Source organism: Halyomorpha halys, unplaced genomic scaffold (assembly GCF_000696795.3).
Source record: "Halyomorpha halys isolate HHAL.00 unplaced genomic scaffold, Hhal_1.1 Scaffold311.1, whole genome shotgun sequence".
Classification (NCBI taxonomy): domain Eukaryota; kingdom Metazoa; phylum Arthropoda; class Insecta; order Hemiptera; family Pentatomidae; genus Halyomorpha; species Halyomorpha halys.
In genome coordinates, this window is record NW_027106659.1 from 100,380 (window position 1) to 119,465 (window position 19,086).

At 29.7% G+C, this 19,086-nt stretch overlaps 1 long non-coding RNA gene across 1 annotated transcript in view; it reads right to left on the minus strand.

The window, feature by feature from the left end:
- LOC106681121 (uncharacterized) overlaps positions 1 to 16,960 on the minus strand; it is a 99,788-nt gene extending 82,828 nt beyond the window's left edge. The window contains exons 1-2 of the long non-coding RNA XR_001343190.3: positions 16,712 to 16,960; positions 11,082 to 11,145 (exon numbers count right to left, since the gene is read on the minus strand). This is a non-coding gene — a long non-coding RNA (uncharacterized lncRNA). The remainder of the gene's footprint in view (positions 1 to 11,081; positions 11,146 to 16,711) is intronic.
- Between the last annotated feature and the right edge of the window lie 2,126 nt (positions 16,961 to 19,086).

Below are 19,086 nucleotides of genomic sequence, written 5' to 3' on the forward strand. Positions count from 1 at the left end.
CGACCTGAGGATCCCAGAGCCCACTCTATCCCCCACATGTGAGGGGTAGAGCAGAGCTCAAGAGATCCCAGCGCATCCCTCTCGCCGCATCACTGGTAGTGAGCCAGTGGAGGCTGAGCAAGTGCGCTAAAGCCGCAAACACTCAACTTGAGTGGAGAATCTGACCATTGCCAGAACTCCAATTGTAATGAATATATTAGTTATTAATAATTTAAAAATTGAAATATGGAAAGAAAAAGAAAATTGAGAGAAAGAAAATATACGCAACCATAATAATTGATAAAAAGGCCAAATATAAGTAAAGTTTAACAAAAGAAATGAATAGAAAAAAAAATTATTTTAATATTCTATATTCATTAATTACATTATTAATTTAAGTATTTTTTCTAAGTGTAAGCATTGCAAAAAAACAAAACAAGATATATACAAAAACAAGATATATACATGATGTGTAAATAAAAACGTTTGTACTTATTGGAACAGCAGCATTTTAAAAACTTTAGGACTAGGGCAAAAAAAAAAAATGTACAAATAATACAATAGCAATAATTATGTTTATTCATCATAATAAACATCTTTTTCCGATTTATTTATTTTTTCCTTTATTTACAACTGTACATTATGACATGTACATTAGTTAATTTGATCTCAGTTAAAATGGAGTGTGATACGGTTTCATGGCTTTGATACACGTAGTTATAACAATACGTCAGTATTTTATATACACGTCACACATTATATTTACTTAACTCTTGTTAACTAGTGTCGAGCAGAAGTGACGTAATTATAAAATCGCATCCGATATCACTTCTTTCTATTCGATAAATACTAAAAATATTAAATATCATGTCGTATCTACATATAAATAACAGATTCGACAATGTTTCTATTTCTCAGCATCACAATTTCTACATTTATGGATGTAAGTAGATTAAATAAACAAAATTGAAAATTTTGATATATTTTTTTAAAATTTATTTACTGCAATTTACAACCATATTTACAAAAAAAAAAACACATTAAGTAAATGTTTATGTAATACAAAACTGGAGTGATAAAGGCATGTGGAAAAAATTCCTATTGGTAGCACTTATCATATTTTTACACTGGAAGGTCTCGAGACCATCTTCTTTTCAGCCGCCTCGGAGGAAGTTCAGAAATGGAAGAGGAAGCAAGGTTAGAAACTAGTGGGTTTGGGTGGTTAGGGAGTTCATAATGGAAGGAGTGATATCTGGTTCGGGCCAGATCGGTTGCATAAGGAACATTAAGGTCTTTTGTGGATGATTTTATTTGTGACAAAGTAAGGTGCATTGAGGATTTTGGATTGTATGGATTGGATACGAGAGGGATTTGAAGATTTAGTGGAGCCCCAAAGCTCAACTCTGTGTGTCAAGATAGGCCTTATTACAGTTGTGTAGATCAGTCTTTTGTAATGGATTGGAAGTTTAGACCGTTTGTCTAGTAAGTGCTGTAACAGTCGAAATTTACGTGCTGTTTCCTGTCTTTTCAGTCTGGTGTAAGGATTCCAGGTTAATCGTTTGTCCATATGTAGTCCAAGGTAGCGGATCTGTTCGACAGGGATAAGAGTAACACTATTAATAGGAGACTGTAGAGCAGTCGTTAGGTTTACGACGAAGAGTAAAGGTGATTTGATGGGATTTATTTTAATCCTGCAATTAAAACACCATTCATCGAGAGCTCTGATATGGGATAGGAGGGTTTGGGAAACAATTAAAGGGTTCTGAGTTATTTAAATATAAATTTTGATCTCCATATGTTGTTCTTAATGTCCTGTAAAAGTCGTGTTTAATTCGATGTACATACTTTAGTAAACTATGATGTCTTTTTTTTTTTTAAATTGTTCTGCCATTAGGATATAATATTGGTTGAATTATATTTTTTTGAATTCCTGGTCCGCCTATTTTTTTCTTCTATATCAATTACTATATAGTACAAGAGTCCAAGAGGGGGAAAATTGAAGTTATTTCAGCCCGATTTTTGATTACTTTAATGAAAACTATATATAATTAATAGTCAAAATTGATGACTCAGACAAATATAGGTAGGGGAATCCAAAAAAAAAAAAAAAAGGCGGCTGTTTCAAAACGTCCAAAAAACATAATTTTTCATTCGGAGCTCTATATCTTTGAAACTACCAACGACACAAGAAAATCTAAGAGAAATTCATTTAAAGTAAAATAAATTTGCAAAAATAAGAGCCCTAATAGAACTATTTACGTTCAATAGTTCCCGAGATAGAGCTTTTTAAAAACCAACATGTCATAAAAAATGAAATGATAATCTGTAGTTGGTGAATTTATTTTGAAAAATCTATATCTCAAAATCCATTCAACGTACGGATGTCTATTAGCACTCAAATTAAAGCTAGTTAAATGTACTATATAACCTGTATCTTCTTAGGAATAGTAGTGTTTATGATATTTTACAAAATAAATTCATAAAATGTTAATTTCTAGTTGTTGGGATTAAATGTTTGAAAAAATATATCTCTGTAACCATAAGACGTACATAAGTCTCCCAGAATTCAATATAAAGGTATTTTAACTTACTATAAAGTACTTTATGAAACGTATCTTCGTAGGTGTAGTAATTTTTATGATATTCGCATATGGATATAGTTTTTGCACATGAAATTTTGTTCGAATAACTGTAAATAAATTTATTTTAGGGAATATCACAAAAACTACAACTCTTACGAAGATAATCCTGATAAACTACTATATAGTCCATTAAATTGGCTTTAATTTGAGTGCTGATAGAAAGCTGTACGTCGAATGATTTCTGAGATATAGAATTGCCAAAATAAATTTACTAACTACATTTATTTCAGTACATTTTTTATGAAATGTTGCTTTTTAAAAAGCTATATCTCGAGAACTATTGAACTTAAATAGCTCTATTAGGGCTCATATTTTAGAGAATTTACTCTACTTTAAATGATGTTCTCTTAGGTTTTCAAGTGTAGTTCATAATTTTAAAGATATGAAGCTCCGAACGAAAAATTATTTTTTTTAAGGTTTTGAAACAGACGCCATTTTTTATTCCCCCTACCTATACTTGGTAGACTCATCAATTTTGACTAGTAATTATACATAGTTTTCATTAAAGTAATAAAAAATTGTGGTGAAATAACTTAATTTTTTTCCGTCCCCCGCTTATTCAAAGTAAACCAAGACGCACTGTCCTATGAAATATTGTCCTAAAATATTTATGAGTTCGTTGTATAGGACAAATTACAGCTAACTCTAAATATCACATAATTATAATGAATCGCTAAGTTCTTCTTATATATCTTAAGTTAAGATATTTTTATAAATTAATTCAATTGAAAATATTCATGAGAGTTAGAGGACATCTGTATAAGACGGTTGCCACCTGTTCAGTATCTCTTGTCCTATTTTTACTTTAACTCTAAAAAGGATTACACAACGTCCGTATCCCATTCTAAGCATCTTCAACGAGATTATTACATTAAAATAATATATATTCATCCAGAGAAACAATAAATAATACAATAATTTTCAGTAAGTTGTTTGACATTAGGGACTAGTAGTTGGCACTATGACTGTTGGGTTTTATTTTTTTATATATGAAACACTAATTGAGCTGAAATAAGATTTCAATGTACTATAGCACAATAAACATAAATACAACAAAGACGAAATATTATTTAGCGTGTAAAAGTTAATATTAGTTATAGATAGAAATAGTCAGTGGATTTATTTTGATAAATCTATATTTTAAAAGCCTTGAGACTCACAGATATCTGCCTACACTCAAATTAAAGCTAGTCAAATGTGTTATAAAGTAGTTTAGTATGTTTATAGTAGGAGTAACGGCAATAAATTGATTTCTAATTGCTCGGACAAAATTTCATGTGCAAAATCTATATTCATATACGAATTTCATAAAAACTACTATTCTTACAGAGATACGTGTCATAAACTACTTTATAGTAAGTTAAATTACCTTTATATTGAATGCTGGCAGACACATGTACGTCTTATGATTCCTAAGATATATGTTTTCAAACATTTTATCCGAATAACTAGAAATTAACATTTTATCAATTTGTTTTGTCAAATATCATAAAAACTACTAGTCCTAAGGAGATAAAAGTTGCACAGAACATTTAACCAGCTTTAATTTAAGTGCTAATAGAGATCTGTACGTTAAATGGTTTTTGAGATATAGATTTTTCAAAATAAATTCACTAACTACAGATTTCTTATGAAATGTTTATTTTTAAAAAGCCATATCTCGGGAACTATTGAACTTAAATAGTTCTGTTATTGTTTATAGTTAAGCAAATTTACTTTACTTTAAAGGAAGTTCTCTTAAATTTTCAAGTGTTGTTGGTAGTTTTAAAGATATAGAGCTCCGAATGAAAAATAACTTTTTTTAGTTAGTTATTATTATATTTATAATAAAATTCTTTTCTTTCTTTTTTTATTATACCATATAATTATATGTAATTTATATATGTCCAGTCATGGATTGATTAGTATGCTGTGTAATGTAGCAACCCGATGTATTTGGCCAGCATGGATGAATAAAGCATTTCGCTCTCTGTAATAATATTAGTCACGAATTAGTTAATGTGTTCAGTTAAACAAAAGGAACGAAGATAGTCTTAACAAATCGATTATATCCAAAGAGGTTATAAACAAAACCTACTCCCTTTCTTAGTAAAAATTATGCTAGAGGTTGACATTATGCCACGCCCCTTGAAGGAGACTACGTTTCAGTTAATAGGGATTTCGTACATTAATATAATTATCTGTAAAATCGTTTATTCAATCGCAAATATGAAGAGAATAGAAGTAGTATTAGATGTTATTTCCAATAATTTGGTATATCTACAATGAAAATCCATTAAGCCGTTCTTGAGAAATTCGTGCGTCTTTCTCTGTTCTGTTCAAACTGATTTCAATGTGAATATTAAAGATAATTATATTTACGCTTTTAACAAAAAAGAAATACATATAAATTTGAATTCACTTGGTCAGTTTCCTAGGAACAGTTAATAAAAATTAATTTCTTTTAAGGAAAACAATAAAATATTTTAAGAATGGTGATCTGTTCACAAGGTTTTTCCCCTAATCCTATCCACTTAATAGAGGCTGGGTGTGCCCCAAGGGAGCTCCTGAACCCACAGGGTTCTCATGGCTACAGTAACAGAATAAATAATTATGTGTCACAAACGGATTCGAACCCAGGTCCCAGGAGTTAGTATCACAGTACCTTATCCACTGAGCTACCCCACCCCCTCTTAATTAATAATATAGTAGCTAAATAATCTTCTAGAAAAGAATAAAATTAGTTTAAAAAAAAAATTATTTCAATCATAATGAAATTCAAGAGGCGTTGCATTTATTTTGTCAATATGTAATGCAACAGACAACTAATAAATCATCTATTAAAAACTAGAAGATTGTCAAAATGTCTCAATTTGATACCAATGCTTACAAACTCAAACCTCAAGTAACGATCTGTACAATTCTGATGTCTTGTCATTCTATTAAGACAATGCCTACTTAAATAGAGAAAGTATTAAACACCTTAGACTTTACTAAGTTCAAAATATCATTTTAGCTATCATTTTCTCTTTGATAGCTAAAATTATAATACAATTGAAGTAGCTGAAAGTAAAATGAATGTCCTGAATCAGGAACTAAATATTATTATGCTATATGAGTTGCAAAGGAGCGGAACAGTTCAGTGGTAAGGCACTGTGCTACTAGCTCCAAAAACCCATGTTAAAATCCAGATGTAACAGATAATTACTTATTCTGTTACTCTAGCTGTGAGTCAGGTGAGGTTCAGGAGCCTTTCAGGAACCACCCAGCCTCATAAAATGGGTACCCCATAATTGGTGAAAAATGTGGCAGTCGAGTGTGATTCAAACCAAATCACCTCCTTGTACAATCATTGGTCTAATAACAGTACTGCCTAACAAAGTAATGCATCCCCGACCCTCCAACTTACAAATTTTTTTCAACTCAAAGGTACAAATTTATTTTTATATCAGTATTACTAATGATGATATATAATTACACCAGGGCCCTGTTTAATAATGAAAGCTAATAGTATTAGTTCAAAATAAAAGTATCAAAACAACGTGTTAGTTACACTAATACTTTTTTTTTCCTAATAGGGAGAATTGTTAGTGATATTACAGGAGTTAAAAAGTACTAAAGTAAAGTTGCTATCGTACAAATCAGTGTAATTGTACTAAGTTAAATCGACAAGACTAATAGTATTTGTTTGTACTTTATTATGAAACAGGTCACAGGAAGTAATCTATTTGATTAACAGTTCTAATAGCTTGATTAATATCGGAAAAGTTTGAGACATTTTGAATTTAAAAGTAATATTTTGATGATATTTAATGAAATGTAGGTAAAATATGCATTATCACTTAACTGAAGAATTATTACATTAATTCAAGTACTTAAATTTTCTGGTCAATTTTAGTTTTCCATATTCAGTGTTTACTATTTTTTTCTTGAAATTAACTCCAGTATTCATGAGCTCTGTTTTTTCATATGATGTTTGTAGGCCTGCTTTTTCTCCTATTATTTGTAGAGTATTTGACTAATAGCCTCTTCCTCTGATTCTGCCAACAGCGCGAGATCGTCGGCAAATGCCAAACAACTCAATTTTACATGATTGTTTTTGTTCCCTACTGTGGCTCCTCAGTTATATTTTATTCCAGAATTCCTCCATGATCTTATCCAGGACTATGTTGAAAAGTATTAGAGACAAGCCGTCGCCTTGTCTTAGCCCTGTTTTTATCTGAAAAGGTTTGCTTATAAGACCCTAAAATTTCACTTTAGATTCTATATCTGAAAAGACAGGAAACTGCACGTCGACTTCAACTATTACAGCACTTACTAGACAAACGGTCTAAACTAAACATTACAAAAGACTGATCTACATGACTGTAATAAGGCCAATCTGGACATACGGAGTTGAGCTTTGGGGCTCCACTAAACCTTACAATCCAAAATCCTTCATGCTCCTTACTTTGTCACAAATAAAATCTTCCATAAAGACCTTAATGTTCCCTATGTAACCGATCTAGCCCGAACCAGATATCACTCCTTCCACAATAAACTCTCTAACCACTCAAACCCCCTAGTTTTTTAATCTTGCATCCTCTTCCGTGTCAGTTTTATCAGATTTATAAAGACCAGGTGTACTGGTCAACTCCATACTCTTTCAGGATTTCCAGTAGGGTTTCCCTATCCACAGAATCGAAGACCTTTCTATCATATAGGTCTGTGCTCTTCAATAATTAATTAATGAATTTCCACAACTTTGGAGTTAATAATTAATTCTAATTTCAGATTGTATACTTCAAAATTCTATCAATGCAGTGTAAATGTTTTGTTTCAAATCTTGTGAATTACCTTAGTGGTCTTATTGGGCAGAGTAAATTTCTAAAGACATGTGTCTAGATAATTAAATTAACAAGTTTCTGATAAAAATTCTAGAACAAAGCCTGAATTAATAGGTTATGAGGTACTTTATCATCCACTGCCTCCTTAATATTTCCTTTCATTTAGCCTATTCTTATTTTGTTCCTTTTATAATCAATATAGTGTAAATCGAATTTAATAGCCAACAATAACCATGAGCATGTGGATACGTTGGGTACTTCTTTTGTTTAGTACAAGTCTTAGATTTGTGACATGTGGAAAATAATAATAATTCCCCATATCATATATTCTATATATAAGTAGGTAAAAATAATTTTAAAAATCCTTATTAATATTATAATATTTAAAATATTATTACAGAAAAAAAAATAGTTCAAAAACGTTATGAATTCAATGTAATAGCTGATAAAAGTCATAAGAACACACAAGCGTGTGTATACGTGGCAAGTGATAAACGAGTAGATCCATGATTATATGAGGGTAAGTCAATTATTACCAACAATATGATAATAAAATTTTATTGTGATCAAATAAGAAACTTACAATATACATGTACTTATAGTTGACCGTAAAGATTTAAATATAAGAAGATGGTAAGGGTTGCGGTCAAAAAAAGAACAAACAGTTTAAAACTATTTTAATGTATGACGTTTCGCCCCACTTTGCAGGGCTTCATCAGGGCTAAAAAGATACAAAAAAAAAGAAAACTGAGAATATTACAACAATAAGGTAATTCAAGCTAGGATAAATATTATGTAAAAATAAAGTGATAAGAAATTACATATAAATAAAAGGAAGGAAGACATAAAATAGTATCAGTATAAAATAAACTTGAATAAACAATGATAAGAATAATAAATAAGTAACAATGGCAAGAGCAAAATTTTTTTTTAAAATACGTAAAATATACAGTTAAAAAGTACAGGAGATGTACATAAAACAAAAACAATACGGGGAAAAAAAAGAAGAAGAAGAAAGTAGAGATTAAATAAACATCTTGAAAGAATAAATATAAATAATAATAATGATATTAAATGAGCAAAGAACAAATCAAGACCACCTACCTGTTCAAAGCGAACGGTTGAACAGAAGGCAACAATGAAGCGGAAGCGTGGAGGAGGTGGCCAGCCAAACGGTTCTTGTCATTGTTACTTATTTATTATTCTTATCATTGTTTATTCAAGTTTATTTTATACTGATAATATTTTATGTTTCTTTCCTTTTATTTATATGTAATTTCTTATCACTTTATTTTTACATAATATTTATCCTAGCTTAAATTACCTTATTGTTGTAATATTCTCAGTTTTCTTTTTTTTGTATCTTTTTAGCCCTGATGAAGCCCTGCAAAGTGGGACGAAACGTCGGACATTAAAAATAGTTTTAAACTATTTGTTCTTTTTTTGACCGCAACCCTGACAATCTTCTCATATTTAAAGAAACTTACAAGTACATCATTTTTCGACATAGTCCCCTTGCTTTTCAATGCACTTAGTCCATCTTTGTACAAGCTTAATGATGCCCTCATAAGAGAAGGTTTCGGCTGAGCTGTGAGCCAGGAATGCACTGCTTCTTTCATTACGGGCCCTTAGTGCCTCTTTGAGTGGACCAAACAAGAGACAATCAGAAGGGGCATTATTCATCAATGAACCATTGATAAATAAATATCGTTCCCATGACAACTTAGCTATTAGTTTCAACTATAGCTAATTTTCGCCCAACTGCGGCTGTATCAAAGAGGCCATGATCATATGCTTTATGGATGTTGAGTGAGAAGTTGAGTCTATTTTGTTTACTTTAAGACAGAATTATTGTAATATTTTCAATAAATGTAAGTTTTCTGGAAAATATTAAGGAATTAACTTTATTTAATGAGTTGTAGTGAAAAATTCTTCCTTATTAAATTTCTTTATAATAATATATACAACAACCTTTCACCCCATCATCAGGTATGCATCAATACAATTCACAATATGCATACAATAATATGATAAATCAACAACAAAATTTTTTATCTAAAATATTACCTTAATTTAATCATATCCTCATATTTATAATTAAACTGGTTTTCCTATTTAGTCTAAAGTATAATAGTTACAATAATCATATTTCTGTCAGTTCTTTAAAATAAATTAATAAAGAAAATTTCATATATAAAAAATAAGGAGAAATCTAAAAACATTAAATTAACCAAACTTGAAATAAGGTTATGTTAATATTAATAAAATAATATTAAAGTAATGGTTATAAATAAAAAAACATTGTTGTTGATTAATAGTATTGTTATATGTATTGTGTTAATTTGTATTATTGAGTACCTGACCAAAATGTTGTTTATGATATATTAAAATAAAGAAACTTAATAAGGAAGAGTTTATTAAATAAATGCAAACCCATCCATTAATGAACGTATAAAATTAAGAAAGTATTAACATTTATTTAGCCATTAATAAAAAAAAAGAAAAAAACCTTGAACTAAGTTGATCATTATTTTTTCTTCAAGAACATAAAAGTTAACGATAATTAGCAGATATCTCAAACGCTTCAAGAGTATCACAAAATGGCTTAAAGAGATATATCTCCACTTCTTCAAAACTTGTGTAGCGGCTACACTAAACTTTTATGATCACTTACTTGTTTCACTAAAGTATTGGAATTATCCATTTTTGACAGGGACTGTTATAATATCAACATAATGAACATAAAACAAACACTTTGACTGTGGCTACCTGGTATATGGTGGACTCTCGTCTAATCTCGAATCTAAATTTAAACGCCTAATGAATATACGATTTATTTTCGGGATCAGCAGAGATACCCATATAACCCAGTATTACGCCAAGCTGTAGTGGCTCTATCCATCCTTCCGATACCAGCATTTCCTAGCTTCCTTTCTATTCCAAGTAATTAGTACACCACGCTTCTCTTGTATTCTAGAAAACCTGTAATTTAAATTCTCAGTCCAATCCCGTTTATCTACCATCTACCCTCCACCTCACCGAACTACTGTGTTTGATAAATCATTTTTTAGGGAATTCCATTCTCTCTAACATAAGTCATGTAGCTTCCCAACCCTTCCCTCGTTTAAAACCCTTCTATTTAACTACCTTTTACTTCACCAATCTAATCCAATATTATAAAAGTAGATATTTTGTAACTACCTTTTTGTTTTCTTTTTTAAGTATTTAGTCAGTTAGTTTTTTAATTTATTTATTTTTTTCTTCTCTGTATTTAAAATTATTTATATACAATGTTAATTGTTTATAATTAAGTGTGGCTACACTGTTTTTTGGCCAAGATATGTTATTGTAAAATTAAAATTATCTTTGTAATTGTTCTAAAGTGACCTAGTCCCAGAATAATAAACTATTTTTCATTTCATTTCATAAAAAAAAAAAAATCAGGACTTTTAAAAATAATATAAAATAATATTATAGTATATGCTAGCAGTTAAAGTACTCTATTTAAAAAAAAGGAATAACTTCTATGTTATTGTTTAAATTTATGATAAAAGTTAAACTCACTCTGACTATAATTATTTTAATAGTTTCAAATAAAATTCACACTATCAAAACAATATATAAAAAAAAAAAAAAGAAATTCAAAAGAACTAACCTTATCATAGATCGATGGCCATTCACCGTCCAAACAACGATTGTGCTGTGCCCGCAAAGAAATCCTATCGACAAATAAACAAATTTTATAAATAATTTGGACCAGTAATCAAGAAATACAATAATTTTAAACATAAGTAAATAAGTGAGGTGTTCTGTCATAAAATAAAAACTGCAAAAATAAAAACTTTAAAAATATTACACTATTTGTTAGTTATAATATTTAACCTTCAACCAGTAATCACTTCCCGTAACTCAATATCGACATTATTGCCTTAAGAAAACAAATGTCTTATATATTCTTTTAACAATAAATGAAGTCAGCTTTGAAAAAGCCGATGATTCCAAAAACTGCAGTTCATGAAATATTTCAACTACCATGTTTGCTTGAATAAGTAAATAATGTAAGAAATTACAATAATTAATAAAAATATACATTCTTCCTAACATAAGTTGAGTAAGCATTTAATTTGAAGTTAAAACAAAGTGAAGAAACAAAATACCTCAGTTCCCCAACAGCTCTATAAACAACTCATGGATACAGGAACTAATATAACGGCTCGATTCTTGACCTTACAGTTCCTAAAGAGAGTATAGTCAACACTTTGCACTAATAGTATTATTTGATTGCTGACTAATGTTTATTACTCATTTTGTTAACACTCCAGTAGTTATGCACCCTTATAAGAAAAGACCTTTGATTGTTGCTAGCAATCCTTCAATTTTGGTAACCTCCCATTCCTGCTATCCTCCTAGTTTAAACCAACAATCCAATACTATTGTGAGGTGTAGATAGTTGACCATAGAGATTACTGATTAGAGAAGATGATCGGGGGGTGCGGTCAGCAAAGAAACAATATAAATAAACAAAAAAATATTTATTTATGCTGACGTCTCGACCTGATTTTCAGGTCTTCATCAGGGCTATAAAAACAAAAAAGACAACAACCATAATTTAGAGAGAAAAAAGCGGCTTTTCCTGCAATTTATATCAATGTAGCCTGGATTCTCTTCATAACCTTACTTTCTTCATTCCTCTTTCTCCATTTATTTCTTCTTATCCCCTTTTCTTTCCTTTTACAATATTGTTTTTTTTTTTCATAAGCTCCATTATTAATTTAACTAATTCTTTATAGATTCTTATCCACTGTATCATTTATTTATTACTCACACTTATATGTATATAAATAATAATGTAATCAATCTACTACTGTCTTTGTCCATAGTTATTAATCAACTTCTTTCTCTCTAAATGATGGTTGTTGTCTTTTTGTTTTTTATAGCGCTGATGAAGACCTGAAAATCAGGTCGAAACGTAGGCATAAATAAATGTTTTTTTGTTTATTTATGTTGTTTCTTTGCTGACCGCACCCCCCGATCATCTTCTCTAATCAATACTATAGTGGTTTTCTTATTCTAATTTTTTTTTTGTTATATAGTTTTTATTTATTAATTATTATATAACAATTTGCTATAAAGCTATAATCAATACATGGTACATTGTAAGGTGCTAATACCTTTTATATATTTATAATGTGATTTAAATTTCCCTTTTCTTTGTTTTTTTTTTTACATATTTATAATTTTTAAACAGTAGGAAAATTTAAAAAAAACTTACAAAATAAAAAGAAAAAGAAATGAATGATAAAGTAATTAAAAATAAATTATAAATCATGGAGAAGTGAACAAATAATATATATACAATTTACGTATTAAGTTTTGTTTACTAATACGTGTTTGGTCCACCCGCTTTGTGAACGGTATCTTTTTATTAATTTTTTCTCATAGTCTCCTATTTTTCGTATGGAGTTGTCAAAAATGGAAGTAAGAGAGAAAAAGTTTTCTATCAATAAATATGTGTATTATTTGATTGTCAGAAGCTGTAAGTCAGACGACATATTTTGAATTCTGGTGTAACGAGGATAGTAGTTTACTATCCTCATACACATATTTTGAATGAGCTCTAGTTTTCTGTAATTTGAGTTACATGTATAGCTCCAGGAGTAGGATAGGTTATTGTCCATTTCACTGTTTTGTTCAGGTTTAATTTTTTTTTTTAATGATAATTTATAATTCCTGATAATAAATGGGGTCATTTTACTGATGATGCCCTTAGCTCTATTGCATTTGTTTTGAATGCGCATACTTATAGACAAGAATTATTCAAAATAAATACTGAGAAGATGATCAGGGGTGCGGTTAGCAAAAATACACAAATAAACAAAACTTATTTATTTTTGCTGACGTTTCGACCTGAATTTGAGGCCTTCATCGCAGCTGAAAAACAATACGAGATAACAACCATAACTCAGAGAAACATAAAAACAAAAATAAAATAATAATTAACATACTTGCAAATATACATAATATGAAATCAAGTAGGAAGTAGTTGATTGATAATAATAGAAGATAAAATATAATATTGTAGAGGTAAAAATTATACATAATAAATGATAAAAAGATTAAAAAACAGACAGTGTTCAAGTAAATAATATATAATATTAAATATTGATAATATTTATAATATTGATATTAATATTATTAAATATGAAGTGAAGATGGTTGGGGGTACGGTCAGAAAATGACACAAATAAGTTGAAAAAACTTATTTAATAGTGCCTATAATATTAATATTATTACAGTAAATAATATTTACTGTAATACTGCCCCGATCATCTTCTCATAATAATCTACGGTCAACTACCAAAACCTCGTTTGAAATATATGCTGAATCATCTCCAAGATCCTAGACAACTATTTTTGTAAGTATGAAATTATATTTTTTCTATAATTTTTATTATTATTTTTATGAATCTTGATAAATGATATTTACCGACCTAATAAATGCTTGTGATTTTTCTTTTCTTCCCTTAGAAACCTCGATTTCATTATATTTCAGATAAAACTAGCTATATATATTTATTTAGATTATTTATAGATATACGCAGCACTTTAGTTATATTTTATTTTTATTTTTAATCGTTTTAACATGCTAAAAGAAGAGAATATTTCTCCATTTAACACAACACACTTTATCAGTTTAACATTATTATACATACATATTATTAGTTTAACAGGTTAAACTAGAAATCATGAATAACCCTAAAGTTTTACATTTCATCTATTATGTTCATTTTGTCCAGCAGACTAAACAAAATTAAAAAGAAAAAAAAATGGATTTCCTAACATATATGTTTTGAATTGAGCCAATTGTTCTCTTACAGCCCAAATAAGGTTTAGCTTTCATAAAATACATGCTGTCGCCATCTTTGAATTCAGACCTAATGTACTGAAGTGAGGGGCATACATTGAAGTGTTTTCTAATCTAACAAAGTATGGTAGAATTATTGTCAATCTTGATCTGATGCAAGAGTTTCTACAGACTCAATGTGATTCACAGATAGGTAACCTTTTTGTCCTGTAGAGAATTCAGAGGAGGGACAAATCCAATATCACTGCTTATGGAAGCAAAACCCTTTTGATAGAAATAGATAAAGGGTGAAACCTCCAGAATGTCAAATGCTGTTTGTTCAGCAAAATCTAAGAAAGCCTAGGATACACAAAACCTGTGCAAAAGTAAAGAAAACCTGAGATGGTAAGTTAAAAAATGTGTTGCGTTGACTAGGAATGACCCATTCTTAAATTATTTTGGAGAACCCCGGTTAGGGATCACTGTCCTAGATTCTACAATAATAAACACAACCTCTTCGCTTTAACTATTTCAAAATATTCGAACCTTCACTGGTATCATATAGTTGGCATACTATCAAAACCTCTAAAGCTTATATTTTCAAATCGAAAGGTTTTGCTAGTTTATATTAAATATTTCTTAACTTGTGTATCTTCTGGCAAAATCATTTTAGCACATATCACAACCAGATAAACAACTTAGGAAAAAATTAATCTAAATCAAACAAAAATATTCACACACCTTCTCAATTTGTGAAATAGTTTTTAAGAAGAGTTGATAGTAATCCTACGATACTTTAAAAGATATAAGAAACAAATTTTATAAATTTAGAATATTTGGATATGAAGCTATTTGATCAAAAATAGTAATAGAAATTGAAACAATTACAATAATTTCAGCTTCAAATATAAATAATACCAAATTATATATAGTATAAACTATAACCTTCAAAGTGCCCCAGCTAAGTTTTAAAGTACAAACATAAAATAATTAAAAAACCTGAAAATTACAAAAGACTGGTCTACATGACTACAATAAGGCTTATCTGGACATAAAGAGTTGAGCTTTGGGACTCTACTAAACCTTTCCATTCCTATTGTATCTAATCCTTACAATTCAAACTCCTTCATAAAATCCTGAATACCCCATACTTTGTCACAAACAAAATCATACATAAAGACCTTAAATGTTCCATATGTAACCAATGTAGCCCGAACCAGATATCAATCCTTCCATTATTAACTCATAACCTCTAGTTTCTAACCTTACTCACCTTCCTGATAATTCTCCGAGGTGCCTGAAAAGAAGATGGCCTCGAGACCTTCTAATCTTCAAATGTTATTAGAGTGCTACCAATGAGTTTCTCTACCATTATAATTTAGCATCTAATTTACAATATGTATTTTTAAGTAAATACAATTGTAAATGTCAATAACTAAATTTTAAAAAACCCTGAATACCATTAACTCAATATCAATTGTTGGATCACGGATAAAAAAGTCTAAATACATAAAATATATCTCTAAATACAATCATGAATAAAATTTAATCGTTTAAGCTTAATGTAATTTTATATCACAAAAGAAAAAAAAAACTCTACTTACAACTAAAAAATACCACATGAATAGATTGAGCAATCGGAAAGATAACTAGAACAAATTAAAATAACTTAGCCTTGGCCTATGTATTTTTTTCTTTATTTATACGTATTATCAAAAATTGATAAGTTTGACACCAAAATGAAAATAAGCAGAGGTTAAAGCTAAGTAAGTTTTCAAATAGTCAAGGATGAAATTCAACAATACTAAAAGTTCATGGGACAAAACAACCCTTGACAAGATGAAAGTGCTCATGATAAACAAATGAAAACAAATAAAAAAGTTGACATGAGATTTAAGATTGCAAATAAAAAAAAAAGAAAAACAATACCTGGAAAGGTTAGATAACATTTAAAATGTAAAGTAATGTATTTTTTGAAAAGTATAACAACAAATAAGACTAATAGATTTTAATACAATTGAAATGTCATGTAATTGATAATGAAGGACATTTGCAAAATATGTCTAACAGTAGAAACATGAACAAGAATTATGAAAATATTTTATATTCATCATTAGACCTTTCATTTAAGTATAACTTAATATGAAACAAAGAAATTTCAATAAAGTATTTCTATCACATGACTTTTGAAACATGTCAGTTCCAATCAACAGAATAGCATTTAAATTAGATCAAAGTAATGCAACTGAAGAAAATTTCATTTTAATACTGATGAGATAAAAATCGTACTTTAAACAAATAAATATAAACAATGATGACATTTCTAAAAAAACATATTTTAGTTAAGTCAACATGAAAAAGGTGATATTAGATAGTTTTAATTGTCAATTTCTGATCTAATTAATCCTCTATCTAAGGAATTAAATGAGATAATTACTCACAATATTAAGTCGATGGATGATTAACTTAAAAGACTCAAGAAATTATAACCAATTTTTTTTCGAAGAAGAAAACAGGAAAACTTGAAACAACAATTATATCAGATTTATTAAATACTTGAATCAAATCGAGTGGGCAAATATTTTCAGTATTTTAAAATATTATAAACAAATTAACACTGAACTCCGCCATGATAAAATTAGAAGTAATGTCCTTATCAAAGGATCAGCTGTAACAGCTCGTAGTGTTACCTTCTTCCATCTTCAGCTTTAGTATCTTGATATCATAAGGATGTCTTCTCCTGTTATTTAACAAATATTTTATTTTATTTGTCATTAGTTTACAATGAAAATGAAAAAAACACATTTAGATTGTTTTATTTGATCGTTATCTTCTTACTTACTCTAAGAAAAAAGGGCGTTAAATACAATAAAACAACGAAAATATATCTGTTCTTAGGTTTCCGATTAATTTCTCGAGGTAAACATTATAAAACAACAAAAATATATCTGTCCTAAGATTCCCGATTAATTCGTCGGAGTATGTTTCCTACATGTACCAATTTAGGTGTGCTCAAGTATCAGAAAGCCTTAGAAAATGCATATTCCCTACGGGTATGCGTCAAATATTTGGACAGAACATAGGATCTGTGAATTTAATGAATCTAAAGTATTCTCAGAAATCCTGAAAAATCACCTTTATCCTTCGTCCTGAACCTACTGACTATTCTACAGTATCCTTCAATAAAGTTAATCTTACTCCTGTCGAATATATCCGCTACCATGGGTTATGTCTGTAAAAAACTACTAACTTGGAATTCTCACACAAGACTGAAAAGGCAGAAAACCGTCGATTCGGACAATTACAACACTAACTTGCCTTCTCCTACCATCAGCTTTAGTATTTTGATATCGTGAGGATGTCTTCTCCGTTTACTTTACAGATATTTTATTTATTTGTCATTAGTTTACAATAGAAATGGAAAAAACACATTATAATCCTTCCATTTGATAGCTATCAGCTTACTTACTCTAACAAAAGGGACGTTAAATACAATAAAACAACGAAAATATATCTGTTCTAAGGTTCCCTATTAATTTGTCGGGGATTATTGGGAATTTTGAGTACCTCAGGTTTACTCAAAAATCCCCTTTACACTTCATCCTAAACCTAGCGACGGCCCTACAGTATCCTTTAATAATGTTGCTCTTGCCACTATCGAAAAGAACCGATACCTTGGACTACGCCTGGATATCACACAAGACAGAAAACCGTCGATTCCGACTACCACAACACTTACCTTCTTCCATCTTCATCTTTAGTGTCTTGATATCGTGAGGATGTCTTCTCCAGTTACTTAATAAATATTTTATTTATTTGTCATTAGTTTACAATAAAAATGAAAAATACACATTTAGATCGTTCTATTTGATAGTTATCGTCCCAACAAACTCTTAGAAAAAGGGACATGAAAAACAATAGAACAACAAAAATATATCTGTCTTAAGGTTTCCGATTAATTTGTCGAGGTAAACAGTATAAAACAAAAGAAATATATCTGTCCTAAGGCTCCCGATTAATTCGTCGAAGTATGTTTCGTACAGATACCAATTTAGGTGTGCTAAAGTATCATAAAGCTTTAGAAAATGCGTATTCCGTATAGGTATGTGTCAAAAATTAGGTCACAGCATAGGATCTGCGAATTTAATGACCTTAAGTATTTCCAGAAATCCTAACAAATCACCTTTACCCTTCCTCCTGAACCTACTGACTATCCTACAGTATCCTTCAATGACGTTACTCTTACTCCTATCGAACACATCCGCTACCATGGACTACATCTGGATCAATGTCTAACTTGGAATTCTCACACAAGAATGAAGAAAGGAAACTTCACGTCGATTCCGACTATTACAACAGTTACTAGATGAACGGTCTAAACTTTCAATCCATTACAAAAGACTGATCTATATGTCAATAATAAGGCCTATCTGGAAATACGGACTTAACCTTTGGAGCTCCCCTTAATCTTCGAATTCCTCTCGTATCCGAAAACTTTATTCAATCGCCTAACTTTTTCACAAATAAAATCATCCATAAAGAGAATTCCATATGTAACCGACCTAGCCCGAACCAGATATCAATCCTTCCATTATTGACTCCCAAACCACTAGTTTCTAACCTTGCTTCCTCTTCCATTCTTGACAATCGTCGGAGGCTCCTGGAAAGAAGATAACCTTGAGACCTTCTAACGTAGAAATGTTATTAGAGTGCTACCAATGAATAGTTTCTCCTTGTAACTTATAGCTAAATTCACAAACCTAACCGAAACTAAATAAACTGTTTCTTTAGCTAAAACAGTTTTAGACAGTTGTCC